Source organism: Coenobita brevimanus, chromosome 71 (assembly GCF_032717465.1).
Source record: "Coenobita brevimanus isolate Jiangsu-jjx chromosome 71, ASM3271746v2, whole genome shotgun sequence".
NCBI classification, from domain to species: Eukaryota; Metazoa; Arthropoda; class Malacostraca; order Decapoda; family Coenobitidae; genus Coenobita; species Coenobita brevimanus.
The window spans coordinates 31,286,533-31,305,977 of NC_137024.1; positions in this window are offsets into that span (position 1 = coordinate 31,286,533).

Sequence of the window (19,445 nt, forward strand, 5' to 3'; positions counted from 1 at the left end):
CACTCCTATCCTTCACCCCCTCTTCTTTCCTTTTTCACGTATCCTTCCTTTCTCTTCCCTCTCGTTCATCTCTCTTTCCTTACTCTCTCTCTCTGCCTTCCTCTTCTCACTTCCCCCTCTCTCCCCTTCCTGTTCCGCTCTCTCCCTCCAACCTCTCTCTCTCTCTCTCTCTCTCTCCACGCGCCTCGTCCTCCCTCCCGCTCTTACGACACCCCACATTCATTTCTCTCTCCCCCTGCCCTTTTGCAATCCTTTCCACTCTCCTCCGTTCCTTCCTTCCTTGCCACACCACGCACAGCTTTTTTACACCTACTGCCTTCTCGCTTTCTCTTCCTATTTATACTTCCTTCCTTCCGTCCTTCTCCCTGCTCTTCTTCCTCTTCCTCCCTCCTTTTCTTATTATTTTTTGTTTACCTAAGATTCCCTTTTCCATCATTCCTTCTATCTCTCTCTCTCTCTCTCTCTCTCTCTCTCTCTCTCTCTCTCTCTCTCTCTCTCTCTCTCTCTCTCTCTCAAATAGCACAATTATAATTCATAAAAAATATAGCAATATTCCTGTTATAAACAGATAAATAGATATCATCAACTATAAATTTCCCTGTACTGTATATGTATACCAGTATATATATATATATCCAAATTATTTTTATACGTGAAAATTATAGTATTATATGCATGAATAAAATATACTGTTACATTAATGGAGCACTGAGTATACTGCTTATGCTTTAGGATATACATTAGCCTGGGTATATGACTGAAGGTAGGAGGTATAAGGTGGGTTTATATACATGTGTTGGGTTTACTTAAATGTGGGAAGGCAACTTGGAGTATAATATTGGTATGTATGTGTAGTACACTGCGCATGCTATAGTATTTATCTGCCAGGTTATATGAATATGTATAGTACGGTATATGGAGGGTTTATATAGGTATGTGGATTTATATACATTATCGGGAAAGCAGCTTGGAGTATAATAAATATATATATATACTTGGCTGTATTTCAGTATTATAGTACCTATGCATACCTCACACGCTTCTAACCCCTTCAGCCCACTGACGCCATTATTATCGTATTCTTGCAGCCACCAAGTGACTGTGTTCAGCTAAGGAAGGATGTTTAGGACTGAGGGGGGGGGGGGCTGACGAAGCCTACAGCCAACCCCTTCACCTTGAAAGCCCATCTTAAGCTTAAAAACATCGCCTGGTGATAGCAAGAATACAGTATAAAGACTACTTCGTGCTGACTGGGGTTCACTACCTCTCTAAGATATGTTTTTTACTTTGTTCTTGTCTTCTTCATACAACCAATAAAGTGCGCTCTGTGAGCACGTGACAAGCGAACGTGCGCCTTGTTATTACAATTTCCCACTGCTATACGCAGAAATCGATCAAGAAGTTTGGTTATGTCGTGTTCATAGTAACATCGATGAGGTCTGAGTATTCAATGGCGCATGTACTTGCAACCAAGGAGACTCACATGTGTTGTTTTTAACTCTGCTCCTTCATAACAGAAGCGTCGCCTCGTACGAACCATAAGGAATATTCTCAGTGGCAAAGTAGTTTCAACGAACTACAGCAAAATGTCTGCCATCAATCATAGAGTGAAAGTAAGAAGCAGGGCGTTTCCCCTGGATGATTTCTCCCTGCATGATTTTCGGTTATTGCTTAAATTAAAATGTACTCACCGAGTATTGTGAAGCACAGACTGTTAAGCGATGACAACCGATGTTCTTAATATAGCTCTGGGTTTGTTTAAGCAACATAGGTTCCCTCGGTACGCGAGTGCTGGTGTAAAGTGAGGCGCCATGGCATTCATCATATGCGCAATGCTTAATTCTACAATATTCGCTGCCAACCTGCCGTGTCGACGAAACTGAAACAAAAAAGACTTGGTTATTGATGAGGTGATTAAAGCCAGAAATGGGGTGTTTTCCCTTGGTGATTTCACCATCAGTGCATGGCGAAAACGTTAATGTAAAATTACAGGCGGAATCTCCAACATCTAATTGATAGAGTCTATGCAAAAAAAAAAAAAAAAAAAAGTTTTACGACGCAAAATCTTTTAAAATTTGATTTCGTAACTGAGGCATTCATCGACTACAGTCAAACACTCCCTTGGAAAACTCAAGACTCCAAAGGGTTCCCACGTCTTCATGGATGAGTTTTTAGTTGATAGCAAAATTTTTTGAATGCATCACATTCAGAAAGAATTTCAACTCTACTTCACATAGGAGTAGAGTTATTAGCTTCCGCTTAGCATGATGGTCGGGTCGGGCCGCTCATTTCCAAAGTTAACTGAAAGTAAACTTTGCCGCTCGCTCGTAATTACGTTCATCCGAGGAGATGCTTTACCAACTGGAGGCATTTGATAGTTCTCATTAATCTCTTCAGTACGAGTGGTCCTTACTAATCTGAACAAAACTGTATCGTCTGATGATGATGATGATGATGGTGGTGATGGTGAATACATGCCTTATACAGTACCTGTCTTGTAAAATCTGCTTCCAAGACATTAGGTGTGCTAAGCCGACTCCGTGTCTTCTTTATCCCTGCACAATTGTTGATTTTATACACGAGTTTATTCTCCCCTGTGTACAGTGCAACTTTCATGCGTGGGGAGGCTCCCCACACACAGCTCTTCCCAACAACGTGGAGTCAAAGGCTTTTTGCATTAACTCTCCTCTTACTGGCCCCCTTCAGACTCCGTCTCTTCGCAGCACTGTTGCATCTTTATCTTTTTTCTATCGCTACTTCGATGATCACTGCTATTCTGAACTTCTGCTTGCATCCCTCCACCACTACGGAGGGCGCGTAGCACTCGTATAGCAACAAACTCTCATTCCTTTTCTGTCCAGCTCTCCAATGCAAGAGTTACCCGTTACGCCTAGTCATTCATGTACGCAACAGGTCAACTCTGGAACTGTCTCCCTCTGTCTAAATTTCCTACTGCCTATGATCTCAAGTCTTTCAAACGTAGTGTGTCCAGGCATCTCGAAATGAACAAATCTTGTATTTGGCTGTTATATTGTTTTTGTTTTTTTCTAGGGAGGAATAATTTGCAGGCTCCTGACCTTTGGTTCCTTTATCCTTGTGTAAAAAAAAAAGTATGGTCATATACGCAAGTATACATATATTAATATGCATGAATGTTTTCATTACATACATATGAATACTACAGTATAAATATGTGCACATGGAAAAGTTTATGTGTGTAGCTGTGATGTACTGTATGTACAGTATATGTACACATGTCAGTATCATATGTGTAAATATGCATTATATGTGTACATGATACACAAAAATTTTCATACATGATGTTATATACTCGTATACCTGTATATGTGACGTGTGTACATGTGTTATCTATGTACACAAAGAGTACAGTATGTGTACATGTAATCTAAACATTCACATGTACGGTTATTATAAATACCTATTACATGTGCATTTCGTATGCTTGTGTGTGTATTGTGTTTGAGAACACATGTCTTACCTATATGTGAGTGTGTATGTGATATTACGTACATGTATGACTGACGTGTGTCCTTTATGGATCTGTGTACACGTGACATTCCTCTGTGTGTGTGTGTGTGTGTGTGTGTGTGTGTGTGTGTGTGTGTGTGTAACTACCTATCTATCCATCTATCTACCTATCTATCTATCTATCTATCATCCCCCGTTCGACAAGCCTCTTCTAAGGTGAATATAATAATCTGAGGGTAGCAAGAATGAAACAAATACACGCCATTGTACTGAAAGGGTCAATACAGGTAACATTAACCCCTTCGCTACGATGGCGTCTTCTGCTACAACTACTAACCTCTCGCTGCCACCAGACCCTGCACCTTGACCTCCTCAGTCGCAGGGGTATGTGTTGTGTTCTTGCCACCACCATGCCATTTGTTTACCTTTGACGAACCTTGCATAGAGGGGGGCGTTTAATGAAGATCCAGTCCAACCTCTTCCCTGCCACTGGTGTTTAAAAACCGGGATGGAATGATTGGAAGGAGGCAATAACAGGCTAAAACACACGCCATGATAGTGCAGGAGTTAAGAGACAGCCATAGTAGTACAGGAGTTAAGGGACAGTCATAGTAGTGAAGGAGTTAAGGGACAGTCATAGTAGTACAGGAGTTAAGGGACAGTCATAGTAGTGAAGGAGTTAAGGGACAGTCATAGTAGTACAGGAGTTAAGGGACAGTCATAGTAGTGAAGGAGTTAAGAGACAGTCATAGTAGTGAAGGAGTTAAGAGACAGTCATAGTAGTGAAGGAGTTAAGAGACAGTCATAGTAGTGAAGGAGTTAAGAGACAGTCATAGTAGTGAAGGAGTTAAGAGACAGTCATAGTAGTGAAGGAGTTAAGAGACAGTCATAGTAGTGAAGGAGTTAAGAGACAGTCATAGTAGTGAAGGAGTTAAGAGACAGTCATAGTAGTGAAGGAGGTATGAGAGACACTGTGGTGAAGGGACTGCACGTTATGGCCAGTAATTCCTTCACTACCACCACTTCCCGGAGCTGAGGGAAATCGTCTGGTGGTGGCATGAAGGGATTAAGCTGCCCGTACTGAAGGGATTAAGCTGCCCGTACTGAAGGGATTAAGCTGCCCGTACTGAAGGTATTAAGCTGCCCGTGCTGAAGGGATTACGCTGCCCGATGCATGAATAAACCGGTAAGGAGGAAGTGCTACACAGCCTTTAACAGAACGTCCACGAGAATACGGACCAAGGAGACGGACAGTGACATGATTCCTGAGAGATGATGATGATGATGAATATAACAACGATGAATGATGATGATAATGACAATAAATAAAAAAGCAGCGATAATGATGATGATGAAAAGGAGGATGGCAATAAAAGACGCCACCAAAAATAAAGAAGATGATAAAAGTTGATGATAATAAAGCACCCCTTCACGCACGCCCAGCCAAGCAGACAAGCACGTATTTTATGATGGCCGGAGCCTTAGTGTTTCCCCCATCTAAGAAAAACGCTTTAGCATTTAACTGTGTGGTAATCGTGACGGTAAAAAGGTAACTGCATGTAATTGGGTCAAGAACAGGCGCTCCAGCACGACATCACATTCTTTATGACCTAATAGGAAGTGGAGGGAGAAATTGGGGGTGGGGAGGAGAAGGAGGAAGGTAGTGGAAAATGGGAGACGCAGAGGGGATGGAGACAGGAGAGGAAAGGGGAGGGGGAAAATGGGGAAGATGAAGTGGGAGGAAGCGGGTGAGAGGAAGGAGGAGAGGGGAAATAGGGGACGGGAGGGGGAGGAGGGAGAGGGAAGAGGAAATGGAAGGGGGAATAGGGGGACGGGACGGGGCGGGAGAGGGGATAGGAAAGAGTAAGGGGGAAATGGAAAGGTGGGGGGAGAAGCAAGGGGGTGCTGTACTGAAGATTATTGCTTACAGATAACACGAAGGGCACTGAGGCAGACAAGGCATTTCTACTAAGTTCCAATCTCCCCCTAGAATACGACCCCCAACCGTCCATGTTATATCACGGTCCCTAACTGTACTACCGGGCCATGGGGGGAAAGAAGGAGAGGAGGGGATGAATGGGGGACAGAGGCAAGGGGGAAGGAAGGAAGGTGGAAGAAGAGAGGAGGGAAAGAAAGGGAGAGACAGGGAAAGGTGAAGGAAAGGAAGGAGGAAGTGGATGGGAAGCGAGGGGAGTGGGGGGGAAGGGAAGGAGGGGAAAGAGAGTGAGGAGGAGGGAGAGAAAGAGGAAAAAATAAGAAGACAGGGGAAAAGGGAAAGGAAGAGAGGAGAAAGGGGGAAAAAGGAGAGGAAAAAAGAGAAAAAGAGAGAGGGGAAAAATGAAGAGAGAAACAAATGAAGAAAAAAAAAAAAGGAGAGAAGGGAAAGAATGGGGATGGGGTAAAAGCGTGAGGAGAAGGGTGAGGAGGATGGGAGAAGTGAAAAGAAGAGGGAGGAGGGAGGGAGAGGGGGGAGGGAGAGGGGGGAGGGGGAGAGAGTGGGGGGGATGTGAGGCGTGTCCGGGGATGAAAGCAGTAAGGACGTATGTGCCTGTCTTTCTCAACACCTCACCCACCTTGCCCAACACTGGAGACTGCACCACATCACTGCATCTCGACACACACACACACACACACACACACACACACACACACACACACACACACACACACACACACACACACACACAAAGCCGTCAAATTTATATACAGTATGCTTAACATCTGATAAATATTGTCAAAAATGTTAGACATTATATAAAAGTGAATATTACAATAAAATATAAGACACAGGGAACACGATAAAGTAAAAATAAATAAGACTTCATTAACTTGCGAGTAACTTTACATAGAAATAATAATAATAATAAAATAGTAGCAGTAATAATAATGATGATGATGATGATGATGATGATGATGATGATGATGATGATGATGATGATGATGATGATCATCATCATCATCATCATCATCATCATAATAATAATAATAATAACTAGAATTCTGAAATTGTTGGAGCAATATTCAAAGGACCCCACATCCCAGATAAACATACTGTTATCACTGTAGACCTAATATTAAGGGACCTGGTATGGCTCAGCATTTTTGTACAGACTTTGACCTTTTACCTTGAGATCAAGGTCAAGGTCATTCATACTATGCAAATCATGTTCACTCATGACCCACTACATTTCCACAGAGTTTGATCAAAATCGGCCAAATACTTTCAGATTTAGCACATTCAGGAATGTGACAGCCATTTTGATTTTCCTCAATATCTCAGAAAGTGTTTGTTGGATCTCAGTACCAAACCAGGTGCACTAGTACATGTTGACGACTACATACTGGAACATCTGGAAAGCAATCGATTCAGCATTTTTTAATGTGCAGGATAGCAACAACTGAAAAAAAAAAAAAAAAATAGAGGGCGTTAGTGCGGCCCTAGTACTAGAAGTATATATTTTTTAGCCCAAAAAATCCTGCAACCAAGATACACCACTCCTGAAAATTTCAAGTTTCTATCTCGAAAGATTTTGGAATGTGTGCCATCTAGATCTTCCCCCCACCCCTTCCCCCCCAAAAAAAAAAAATATCTACAATATCAATAAGAACTCGACACAACGTGACGTACTTAATAAATGGGTTAAAGTTACGCATATGTTTAGTATGTACGGTGTTGTGAGATAACGGTGAGCATGGCATGACCCAGTGATGAGCTGACCTGGCATGACACAAGGGAAGGAGAGGGGTACTGAGGGGAGGGGGAGGGGGTATGGGGAAGAGGGGAAGGAAAATGAGTGGGAGGGAGGGCAATGGTATGGGAGGTAAGGGACGAGAAAATATGTGTGAGGAAAGATAAGAGCTAAAAGAAATGGATGAACATTGGTAAGGAGAGGGAGGAGCATGAGAGGAGAGGGAAAAGAGGGGAAATAAGTGACATGAAAGGAAGAGGAAGAGCGAGGGAAGTATGTCAGAGAGGGATGGAAGGTATGAGGGAAGAGAGGGGAGAATGAGTGGGAGGGAGGAGAGGGAGCAGAACTGACAGTAGGGGAAGGGGAGGCGAAGAAAGTGTGAGGAGGAGATAAAAGGTTCCAGGAAAGAACGAAAGGGCTGTGATGGTGTCTGGGAGGGGAAGGGTAGGGGGCAGGGTACAGGAAGGAGGTTTAAGGGAAAGGGAAGGGGAAGGGAATGTATGGGGTAGGACAGCAAAAGGTGGGTGGAGTAATATTAATGTGTGTGTGTGTGTGTGTGTGTGTGTGTGTGTGTGTGTGTGTGTGTGTGTGTGTGTGTGTGTGTGTGTGTGTGTGTGTGATTCAACTCGAGAACACCTCTTTATTCTTGCCACCACCAGACGATTTTACTCAGAGAAAGGTAGGCTCTTTAAAAACTGAAACACAGACACACCTTTCCTGAATTTCATCTAGTTAACAGGTAATACAGGCTGAAGAAAAGCACCTGAGGCAGAAAGACTAAACAAGAATGAGGTCACGGTACCGGGCGGGTCGACTCTCATGCCGTGCGGTGCTTCCCTCAGTTAAATAAAAACTCCGCTGTCTTTAGAACAAAGTGTCTAAGTGGACCGAATGTGGTGAAAGATGGTGATGGTGATGATGATGATGACGATGATGATGATGATGATGATAACCTTAGTCCATAAAAATCGACAACCAAAATATTCTAATGATATTTCCACTATTCTTGCAGCATACTGTAGTCCAGGAGCATCAGCGAAAGACGCAAGTACTTCATAATATGCTGAAAGTTTCAATAACGGTCAACACAAGTGCGCAATCTAACATATCAAAAGTCCCCGCAAATCCCATTTGAGGAAACTTCAAAATCCAAGATTCATTCACCAATATCCAATCACCACAGGAATGACCTGCACCAGCGAAGGGGGTACTGAATGTTGCAACTTACCCGTCCACTTCGAAGTCTCTCCTAACCTGAATAAAACTGTCCCGAAGTAGCAAGAATATCGCAACAATGACGCCACCGTAGTAAAGGGGTAAATTAAAGGCAGATTGAGTAAAGTGCATACCTTCGCTACACCAAGTAGTTTGTACAAAATCTTTCAGGTGGACGTAATGTACTTCGTTTTATTGAACGAAAGACGTGTCTTCCACCTGCCTTAATGAGAATTTTATCACCGTATCCTTAAGTCAACAACAATTACAACAAGAAGCGGTGCCAAGGCACTGCAAACCCGTCCCCTGCAGTCATTTTAATGCTGACGTATAAACACAACGGGATATCTTGTTAAAGATGTCACATATCAATTTTGGAGTAAATCGGGTGAAAATTGACGATTTTATGTCCATCTGAAATTTTCGGCCCTACCCACCTGACACTGACCCCCCTACCGCTAACTGGGGGGTGACCCCCCCTGATGTAATGAGGCATGTTACTGGATGCAGATTTGAAAGATGCACCTTTAGATTTTGGTTTCATGTCGATATGGCGATTCTGAAAGGATTTATGTCGAATAAACGATCTTTTCTTTTTTACATTTTTTGGGTCTACAGCCTGGGCCGTGGCCCAACTTGGCCCAAAATTTAATCAGGTGATCAGAAGGTCATAGCCCATCATCCCTGTAATTTTTGTCCAAATCGCACAGACAGTTCTCGCATAAAGTTGTTAACAGACAGACAGACATACATACATACATACATACAGACAGACAGAAAGACAGACAGACAAACCGAATGAAAACAATAACCTTCCCGAAGCCCATCCGGGGCAGGGACGAGTAACCAGTACAGTGATCTTCATTTTAAGTCAGTTATTCATTTTCCGTAATCAGACAGAGAAATTGACAGACACACAGACAGACAGGCAAACACATGCATACAAACAAACATACATGAGGATATACAGACAGACAGACAGATGGGCAGACACATACACACAGACACATAAACAGACGTGCAGTACAAACACACAGACACTCAGCCAGGGATAAAGCACCTCTCATCTACCTTCAGTTGTGGCCGCTGCAACCACCTGTATATCTGTTTGCCTAGTCTGCCCCTCACCTGTCTTGACACTAATGACAGTTTATTGCTTCTGCTTTTTACGCACATCAGTTATTCATTTATATAGTGTATAGTGTTTTGTTTTCTTTTCACGTAGGCTAAATCAAAGAATTGTTCTGCATACCTTTCCCTCCCCTTACCAAACCCCCTTCCCATGCCCCCTTTATTCCCTATCCCCAATCCCCTCTCCTCTCCCCATACCCTCAACCTCCTCTCCTCTTCTCTGCTCTTTCAGTCATCCCCCATCTCTTTCCTTTTTTTTTTTCCCCTCACCCTGTTTCTGTTATCCTCTCTCTCCGTATTCCCAACCTCATTTCCTCTCCCTCTCTCTCTCTTCACTCCCCACTCCTTTCTACTCCCCTCTCCTCGTACCACCAACCTCTTCCCGTCTCTTCTCCTCTCCCAGTCTCCTCCCCTCTCCCTTCTATCCTTATGCTCCTCTCTTCTACCTCAACTCTACCTCCAACACCTCTCCCCCACCCTCTCCCCTCCTTTCACCCTCACACGCCGCTCCCACTCCTTCTCTCTTAATTAGTCCCACACACCCACCGTTCCACCCCGCCCCTCACATGATAAACGCTCCACTTTTTCCACTTCACTCTTTCTCCTCCACGCGACGGGCAAAAGTGAACTCGTGTGAACTGACCGGAAAGAGTGAAATACGATGGTGTGGGTGGTGCAGTGAGTGCGGCGAGAGGAGGAGGGGGGGAAGGTACAATTAGCATCGTTTTCATTACATCATCATTGTGGCCACTGTTGTCATCATCATCATCATCAATGTCATGAAAATCACCACTGTTGTAATTAATTTTTCCATTGTAATCATCATCTTCATCCTCGTCATCATCATCATTATCATCATCATCATTATTACGGTTGCATTAGGTCTCCATTCACATCATCGTAACTACTGCCTTTGTCACTATCAATCTTATCATCATCACAATAATAATCACCTTCATTATCATCAGGTCTACATTCACGACTGGGGAAAGGAGTGAACCTATCTTAATCGACCCACAGGAGTCCCACGATTGGTCAACTATTTATTTATTTATTTTTTGCGTGTGGAATTCATGAATGCCTGAATGCTGAGCGTTGTTTGGCGGATGTATCAGGTAAGCATCCGGTCCCAGCAACAGGTACCCGTCCTCTCCGTCACAACCACAGTTAATTCCTGTTCGACAATCTGTTGTACAAATTTCCAGTAGGATAAACGTTGTTTGGTCGTTTCCCTGTCAAAATATTTGACTGATTAGGTTAGGTTAGTTAAGGTCATGTTCCGATCTCCATGGTTTATGCTCTCCAGAGGTTTCATTGCTGCTTTATAAATACAATTTAATTTAATAAATGAATGATGATGACTGATTTCTGTGGGGCACAGCTACAGCAGATATCTTAATAAATTAATCGTAAATCGCTGCATTACCTTGGATGGTCGTTTCTCTTTCAAAGCGTGATTAGGTTAAGTTATGGACCTTTCTCTGTACTAGTATGGTATTTTTTAGACATTTACCTATTATTTCATACAATTGTTTTTATTTACTAAATGAATATGACAAAGAATTATTTCTGAGGGGGACAGCTACAGCTGAATTTTATGACAATATTCTTCGATCATTGACTGCATCACCTAACCTCGACGTGTCCTGTTTCAGCGTCAAAACATGAACGATCCTCGGTATTGTACACCGTCAACATGACCCATTATTTTATACAAGTACTCTACTTTACTCAATGAATATGATACAGAATTTTTACCATGAAGCACAGTTAGTTCTGAATAGTAGCCTACTACAAAAAATTATCATGAATCTCTTTCATGACCTAACCATGACGAGTCCCTTGGTAGGTTGTGTCCTCGCCAAAACATTAGGATGGGTTGAGTTATGGTCGGTTCAACATTCTGTATGCTTTCAAGACGCTGACTTGTTAAGCTGTCCATGTATTTTACTTTACTGAATGAACATAAAATAATTACTGCCGTTGGGTACAGCTATTGCTGAGTTTTGACAAAATCCTACTGTCGTTAATCGCTTGCATCACGTCACAGAAGAATATTGTTTAACCTGCCATTCTTTAACTGCCATTTTTTTTGTTCATGTGCAAAACAGCCAACATTCGCAATCATAGACCAAAAGTCCTGTCTAATTTGTCAAATATGCTGATAAATAGACTTACGTGAGTGGCGGGAAAACGTTGTACGGTGATAAGTCTCTGATGGAGAAATTTTTGCTTTAAAGGTGAATCGTGTACATCAAGACGTGAGATGAGCGAACAAATGAAGAAAATCAAGGATCATCACCATTAAACAACTGCATCTTCCAGGGACTAAGTATCCTTGTATTGCGGTGAGTTTCATTTCAGCATCAACGGCCTTGCATGTTTGTCCGAGGTATAATATTATTCCAACAAGGTACATATTAATTGGTCCGAAATCGTCATATATAATCAGAATGTCTTTCATTCTTCTTTCCCTATAATTCATCGGTCTCCATACTTTCCCCTGTTTTTGTTGTATGGACATCTCGAATGAGTACAATGAGAAGCACTTAAGTAACTTCACTGAGGTCACTTAAGTTAGTCGTCAATAAAGTGTACTTATGAAGTCAGTAGTTTGGTAGGTATCACTTAAGTACTCTGTCCAGACTTAAATGCAACTCGTGAAAAATCTCGTCTGCTAAGTGTACTCAGCACTAGTAAACGTAGTATTTTCGTAGGTACTGGTTCTAGAATCCTGGTGGGGACTTCCTATTAGGCGAGATTCGTTACCCATCCCTCCATGAACTGGTTGTACACTTGTAAACTTTTATTGGCTTACATTTCCTCTCCTGTGTCTGCTTGTGTATGAGGTAATTATACAGGTCAGGTATGGCCAGTTCCGGTATATCTTCCAACTTCATGTCCACCGAGACATATTTTACTTCCTTGAACAATTTGGAAGGCACAACGTACTTCTGCACACCCATACTACAATACTTTTCTGTGTAATAACGCCTCGCTTCTTCTTCCCACGATCTTAAAAAGCTGAGTAGTTGACGCTGGCATGTCCATTAAGCGTAATTTGCAGTTATACCAGGATTCAAAGGTACCTCTCACGTGTTCTGCCGCCCAACAAGTTGTAAACAAACCCGGATATGATGACTGCACGCTCTCTACTGATAAACAGACAGACAGGGAGACAGATAAACAGAAAGATAGATACACATAAGTAAACAGACAGACAGGCAGGCAGACAGATAACAGACAGACAGACAGACAGACAGATAGATAGATAGATAGATAGATAGATTGATAGGTAGACAGACAGATAGACAGAGGCAGACAGAGATGGATATAGATAGACAGATAGGTAGACACGCAGACAGATACATAGACAGACCGAGAGGCATACAGGCAGGCAGATAGACAGACAGATAGGTAGACAGGCAGGTAGGTAGACAGATAGACAGATAAACAGATGGACAGATAGACAGACAGAATGACTGACTGACTGATAGACAGAAAGATAGATAAACAGACAGACAGAGATATAGGCAGATGAATGAATGGCTTGTTAGACAGACTAACAGATGAGTGGATGAATGAGCGGGCAGAAAGACTTCAAGAATGCAACAGGAGATGCAATAAACATACTAACCATAAACACAAGAAGTTAAATCTCCAACAACCTCCATTTACGACCACGATAAAGATCAGGCGACACGGTGCATGACTTACTCTTATTACATCATCCATCATTTCATTCATTCTGTCGGTCCATTATACATTCTTTAGGTATTCTTTCCTCATCCTCAGCACGTGTCACATCAGATGGGCTTTTGTTTACTTACATGAATCATGAGGGCAGATTAACTCGTGTCACATCAGTTGATCTTTATTACCTGCACCATATACCACGTGACACATCTGCCGATCTTTGTTACCTGCACCATATACCACGCGACACATCAGACGATCTTCGTTCCCTGCACCGTACACCACGTTATATTAGTCAAATTTTGTTACCTGCATCATGTACCACGTGTAATATCAGCTTAATTACCTGCACCATATATCATGTGACACATCGGGTGCCTTTTATTAACTCGCACCGCACAGACCAAGACCAGTAAGCATACGAGACACTCTCACTCCTTTCCTGTCCAGCTGTCATGCAAGAGCTAACTGGTATTTTCAGTCCTTCACATACGAAACAAGTTCATTCTGAAACATTCTTCTCTCCTGTCAGTGACTTCCACAGCTCTGGTTTTGCTTTCATTTATTTGACTACTCATGGAAACCGGCAACCACTGTGAGACTAGAGTAAAACTGATCTCTGTTTACTAGCACCATACACGACATGTCATATCACAGCTGATATTCGAACACCCACACATCTGCGTCACAGAAGATCAGCCTGAACCACATACCTCATGTTGTGCATCATCTGGGTCAGAGAGTTATATGACTCATTACATGGCCTTTATAGACATGACTCGCATACCACGTGTCGCATCACCTAATCTTCGTTTACCAGGTACCTCGCGTCGCGTCATCTGACCTTTATCATATTCCACCTGTTGCATCAGCTGAACCTGTACATATTTCACGTACCGTATAAGCAGACCTTTACTTATCTACACTGGTAAAAACTATGACACGCCAATTAATCCCTGTGACCCATATACCACGTGTCGTATTACCTTATCTGTTACCACATCACGTATTGTATCAATTGATCCATATGTACTTAAACCAAACAAGCCAGAAACCATACAACATGTAAAGTTTGTTAACCATACACCATGTGTCATGTCACCTGATTCCTGTTCACCACATATCATGTAGCGTAATCCCTAACATACTCACACGGCTCATCATCTGACTTTTGTTTACTCCAACATAATTATTCACGTGGGGCATCGGGTAGTCCACAGAACGTACTTTTGTCGAATCATATCCACGTGGCTCATCAGCTGATCCGCGTGAGCCATACGATGCAGGCAAAGCGCGCATGATCATCACCTCCAGTTACCTCTGCCCGGCTACGCACATATGAAAGTGAGATGAGTATGTAAACAGAGCAGGAAAGGCAACCAGTCCTCCCTCTCTCTCCTGCACCAGACGAACCGGTGGGGTGAAGAAGAAAAAAAAAAAAAGCGAGGCGAAAGGGAATCATCATACAACCATCCCCAGTTCCTCCAATTAAGACCTGTCTTGATAACAGCCACAGAAGAGCAAGTCACGTTATATATATATATTCCATTCAAATATCTATTTCTTCTTCTATTTTACTTTATTTTCTTCTTCTACTTTTTCAACTCTTGAACCCGGTAGACGACTCACCAACTTTATAGTGGCTAACTCTCCCTACTCTACAAACAATACATTATATTAATATATTCTGTACTTCCCCGGCATGGGCCCCATCCTCTAACACCCACTATAACACCTTGTTCACCATACAGAACAACGCTCTACGCATTACCATCGGCTGCATCAACACCACTCCCACAGATCATTACACTTTGAGACAACATTTTGACATAAGAGGCACACAATTCTATGCGGCCTCCGTTCTAAGACACAAAATCCCTGATATTACATGGCATAACCACACAAAAAAATAATCACAAACATTACCTGACCCTCTTCGACAACATCCCACCTCCAGACAGTGCAACACTTTCAATACCCATTTCACGTGCAGGGCAATGCAACACCTCGATCAGAACATAGTATTACAACCCCCCTCCTCCTCCTCCCGACATCCAGCCATCAGAGGTATCCTGAAAGAGAGCAGATCGAGTTCACCTAGCTAGGTTTAGATCGGGACATCGCCCAGCCTTCCCGTTACAAGCTTAGATTTGGGCTGGGTGGAATCTCAGATGCCACGCGACCTGCTTGTAGAATAGGTGCACACAACGTTATTAGGGAGTGCTGCACAACACATGCCACACTAAGATGCAAACACATAAAAGGTGTAGGGAACCTACGGGACGACACCACATGGGCACCTGCTTACCTGTGGAGGATGGGTTTGCTGGGCCAGGAATCGTCGGCATTCAGCAGCAGCAGCAGCAGCAACAACAACAACAACTGTGGCTGACGCGATAAAAATTTACAAGCCACTGGGAACCTTCCCGAGACCCAAGGGACAGGAAACTATCTCGATCGATCCTTAAACTCTAACCCAGTCGATCTGGCTGATGCCGGAAGGCTTACTCACCGCTGGGAAAGCTGCCGGGGTTTAAGAATGAACACTGTAGTACAGTAGTTTGCAGCTCCTTCACACTGTCTTGAAACTATTAATACTTAACGAAACCTTGTGCAGCTAATTACAACAATCAATGGCTTGACGTCTCGCTTCATCCGCTCAGAAACCCAGATGTTTGAAAGTTACTGACCAGGATCGTAAATGAAGGTAAGGCTGTGTTATTATGTGTTCAAAATATAGCCTCAAAATCATACAAAAACCTGAACAAAAACACACGCCACCAGAGCATCACTTATCACTGACAGGGCAGAGGCCGCCATCTGATGAACGTATCGGGTAAAAGTGCACAGGAAATTATTATTGCTACTTTCTCAAAACGATGCACTTTTGACGCTTGAGGTTAGAGCAGGAAGCGAATGTTTTGAAAGCTAACCTGGTAATAGCTTAGTGTGGGCTTCTATACCGAGCAATGGTACTGAATAAATGACTGACTCGCGATGAAGATGTGTTACTTCCTGTGTCCGTCTGTCTGTCTGTCACACACACACACACACACACACACACACACACACACACACACACACACACACACACACACACACACACGACCCTTCATTTACCAACTAGTACTATTCATTTATACACAGTTCTTACAACTCTGCTTTTCAGGCTTTCATTCCTTCATTTACTCTTTCATCTAATATTTAATAATTCTATGTGTGTGTGTGTGTGTGTGTGTGTGTGTGTGTGTGTGTGTGTGTGTGTGTGTGTGTGTGTGTGTGTGTGTGTGTGTGTGTGTGTGTGTGTGTGTGTGTGTGTGTGTGTGTGTGTGTGTGTGTGTGTGTGTGTGTGTGTGTGTGTGTGTGTGTGTGTGTGTGTGTGTGTGTGTGTGTGTGTGTGTGTGTGTGTGTGTGTGTGTGTGTGTGTGTGTGTGTGTGTGTGTGTGTGTGTGTGTGTGTGTGTGTGTGTGTAGCGCAGCCGAAACTGGAAAAGGTTTTCGATGAAGCTTGGCTGGATGGGCTATTTTCAGTTTCATGTATACTGAAATTTTCTAAATGGGTGTTTTGACCCCTAATTGTTCCCGCCAGTTTTACTTTACGCGGAATGCACCGGGGATTTTCCGTGGAGTGTCCTGTGTCGACGCATAAATCGTTGGTTGTGAGGAACGCAAGGCGCCGTCCAGGAGTTACCCTAATTTAACCATGTGTTGAGCAGACCGACAGGGACGTGAAGTGTTTGTCTTACCTCTATATTCACGTACCCCAGTAACTCTCAAAGATTCATTCATACACCTATATATTCACTCATCACAAGACCCTTCAAACATTCATTTACTCACGCACAGATTTATTTACCTGTCTCTTTATCCTTCAGGTATTCAGATATTCACCCCTTCATTCATTTACAAATATACTAACCCGTATTTCTACTCTGCAAACATTCATTCGTTCACTCACCAGCCTACATCTTCACCTATACACTTCTCACATCTCCACTTTTCATTCATTCATTCATTCGTCATTTACTACCCTACTTATTCACTTATCGTTTTACCCTTTAAGTAGTTATTCACTCAGCAATCACTCATCCGCCAGCATCCACCTATAATTCCCTCTACCACCCTTCACCTACTCATTCACTCACCTCCACCGTTTTGTTCACTCCACATTAATTCCACTGCAAACAGGAGAGGAAGTGACAGCACGAATTAACCCTTCCCAATGCTGGCGAATTACGGGTGGGGAAGGGTGTCTGTAGGGAGAGCAGTGCATGTCAAAGGCTGTGTTGTGGGGGTTGTATTTGTGTGTGTGGTATGTATGTCACTGGTATGAACCGGCAGGGTGCAACCAATCCCACTTTATACGGCCATAACACCCATCCCTAAATTTCCTCTCATCTTTGTCTTTTAGTCCTTCATTCACACATTTCACACTCCTTGATTTTTAAACTATTCAATCATTTCTCTCACTTTCTACCCCCCGACCAGTCATTCACTGGCTTACTAAATTCCTCTTTCCCCTTCTCCCCCCCCCCAGGCCTTTGTCTCATGTGACCTTGCTTTGTCGTGCCCGAGGTGACCATCTGCGTGACCTGGCCCGACCTGACCTCGCCCAACCCACCGTCCTGACTGGCGGGTGGTGGTGGTAAGACAGGTGAATGAGGGCGAGTGAAGCGCAGGCAATGATGGGCCAGTCATCGGAGGTCACATCGGCTGATTTCTATTTGCTTACATCATATGGGCCAGCCAGCACGTGTGGCAGCAGCTGGCCTTCGTGTGCTGGAGTCATGTACCCGTGATGGCACTTACCACATTATCAGCACAACACCCACAGTGGCAGACAATTCCAAACGGTTGAGGCGACTGGTGTCATTCTGCTTAGTAAGTATCAACTAAGAAGGACGGCGAATGGCTATGCTTTGTTTTACGTTTAGTTGTCCATTAAAGAGGGTGATGTTGTCGCCAAAGCTGTCTGGAATAAACCTTCAGTCTCCCATTAAAGGTGTTATGCTCCTACATCGGAGATTACGTCACTGTGATTTTCCACCCATTGTGTCATAGTGGCAGATAAGTTTTTGGCAGGACCTGTGCTATTTGGAGGGTTCAGTAAGTGCTACACAAGTTGATCTTCCCTTATCTCAGTCACAGCGTGAAGCCACCATTGTCCCATGTCCAGCTGAATCGTACGTGAGAGCCAACACGCGTCACATAAACTGATGTTTCTTCAAGACTTACTACGTGTCATATCAGGTAATCTTCGTTAATTACGTGAATTACAAGTATACGATTGCAACAGCACATGTTACACCGACTCATCTTTGTATACGTGACGAAAGTAATTAGCCAGAGTTATAGGAATGAAATAATGAAAATGTGTAAAACAAAAGAAATACAGCCACACAGTTACGTACATTCACCAATCCTGCACGAATGGTTCTGGCGGGACGGGCGTGTAATAAAAGTGAAGAGCGGGAGGGGGTGAAAGAAGACAATGAACTGGCCTTAATATTTCTCAAACATGCAACGATTCCTTCTCTATCGCCCTCCCTCATTTTACTTCAATATTCTCTCTCTCTCTCTCTCTCTCTCTCTCTCACACACACACACACACACACACACACACACACACACACACACACGCGCGCATATTATTCGAATATTTTTTTGCTCCTCTTCCTTCTCCTTCTTCTTGCTATCATCACCATCATCATCATTTGCTCTTTCCAATTCCCTCTCTTTCACTACCAATAGTTTTGCTGCTGCTGCTGTTGTTGTTGTTGTTGTTGTTGTTGTTGTTGTTGCTGTTGCTATCCTCATCCCCATCAACAATCATATTTCGTCTCACATACACATGCGCGTAGGGGGCCGGGGCTAGACTACTCAGTGTCGACATTTAAGCCAACGGTGACCAGCCTCGCCTTTCCCTGAGTGGCATTATGTGAGCAGCAAATCCAAACACCACCCCTCAGATGGAACTCACACACCCTCCACCCTCTTCGAGCAACTTCACCCACTTAACCATCAAGCGTCAACTGATTATATGGCTACCACCCAACGTAGGAACTGTTTCATGGGACACGGAAATTATTATTATTATTAATTATTATTATTATTATTATTATTGTACTTAGTTATCATTATTATCATTATTTGCTGTCTCATCATGATAATCATATTTGTTACTCCCTTTCTCAACTCTTCCCTTCTCTCCCTCTCATACCATCGA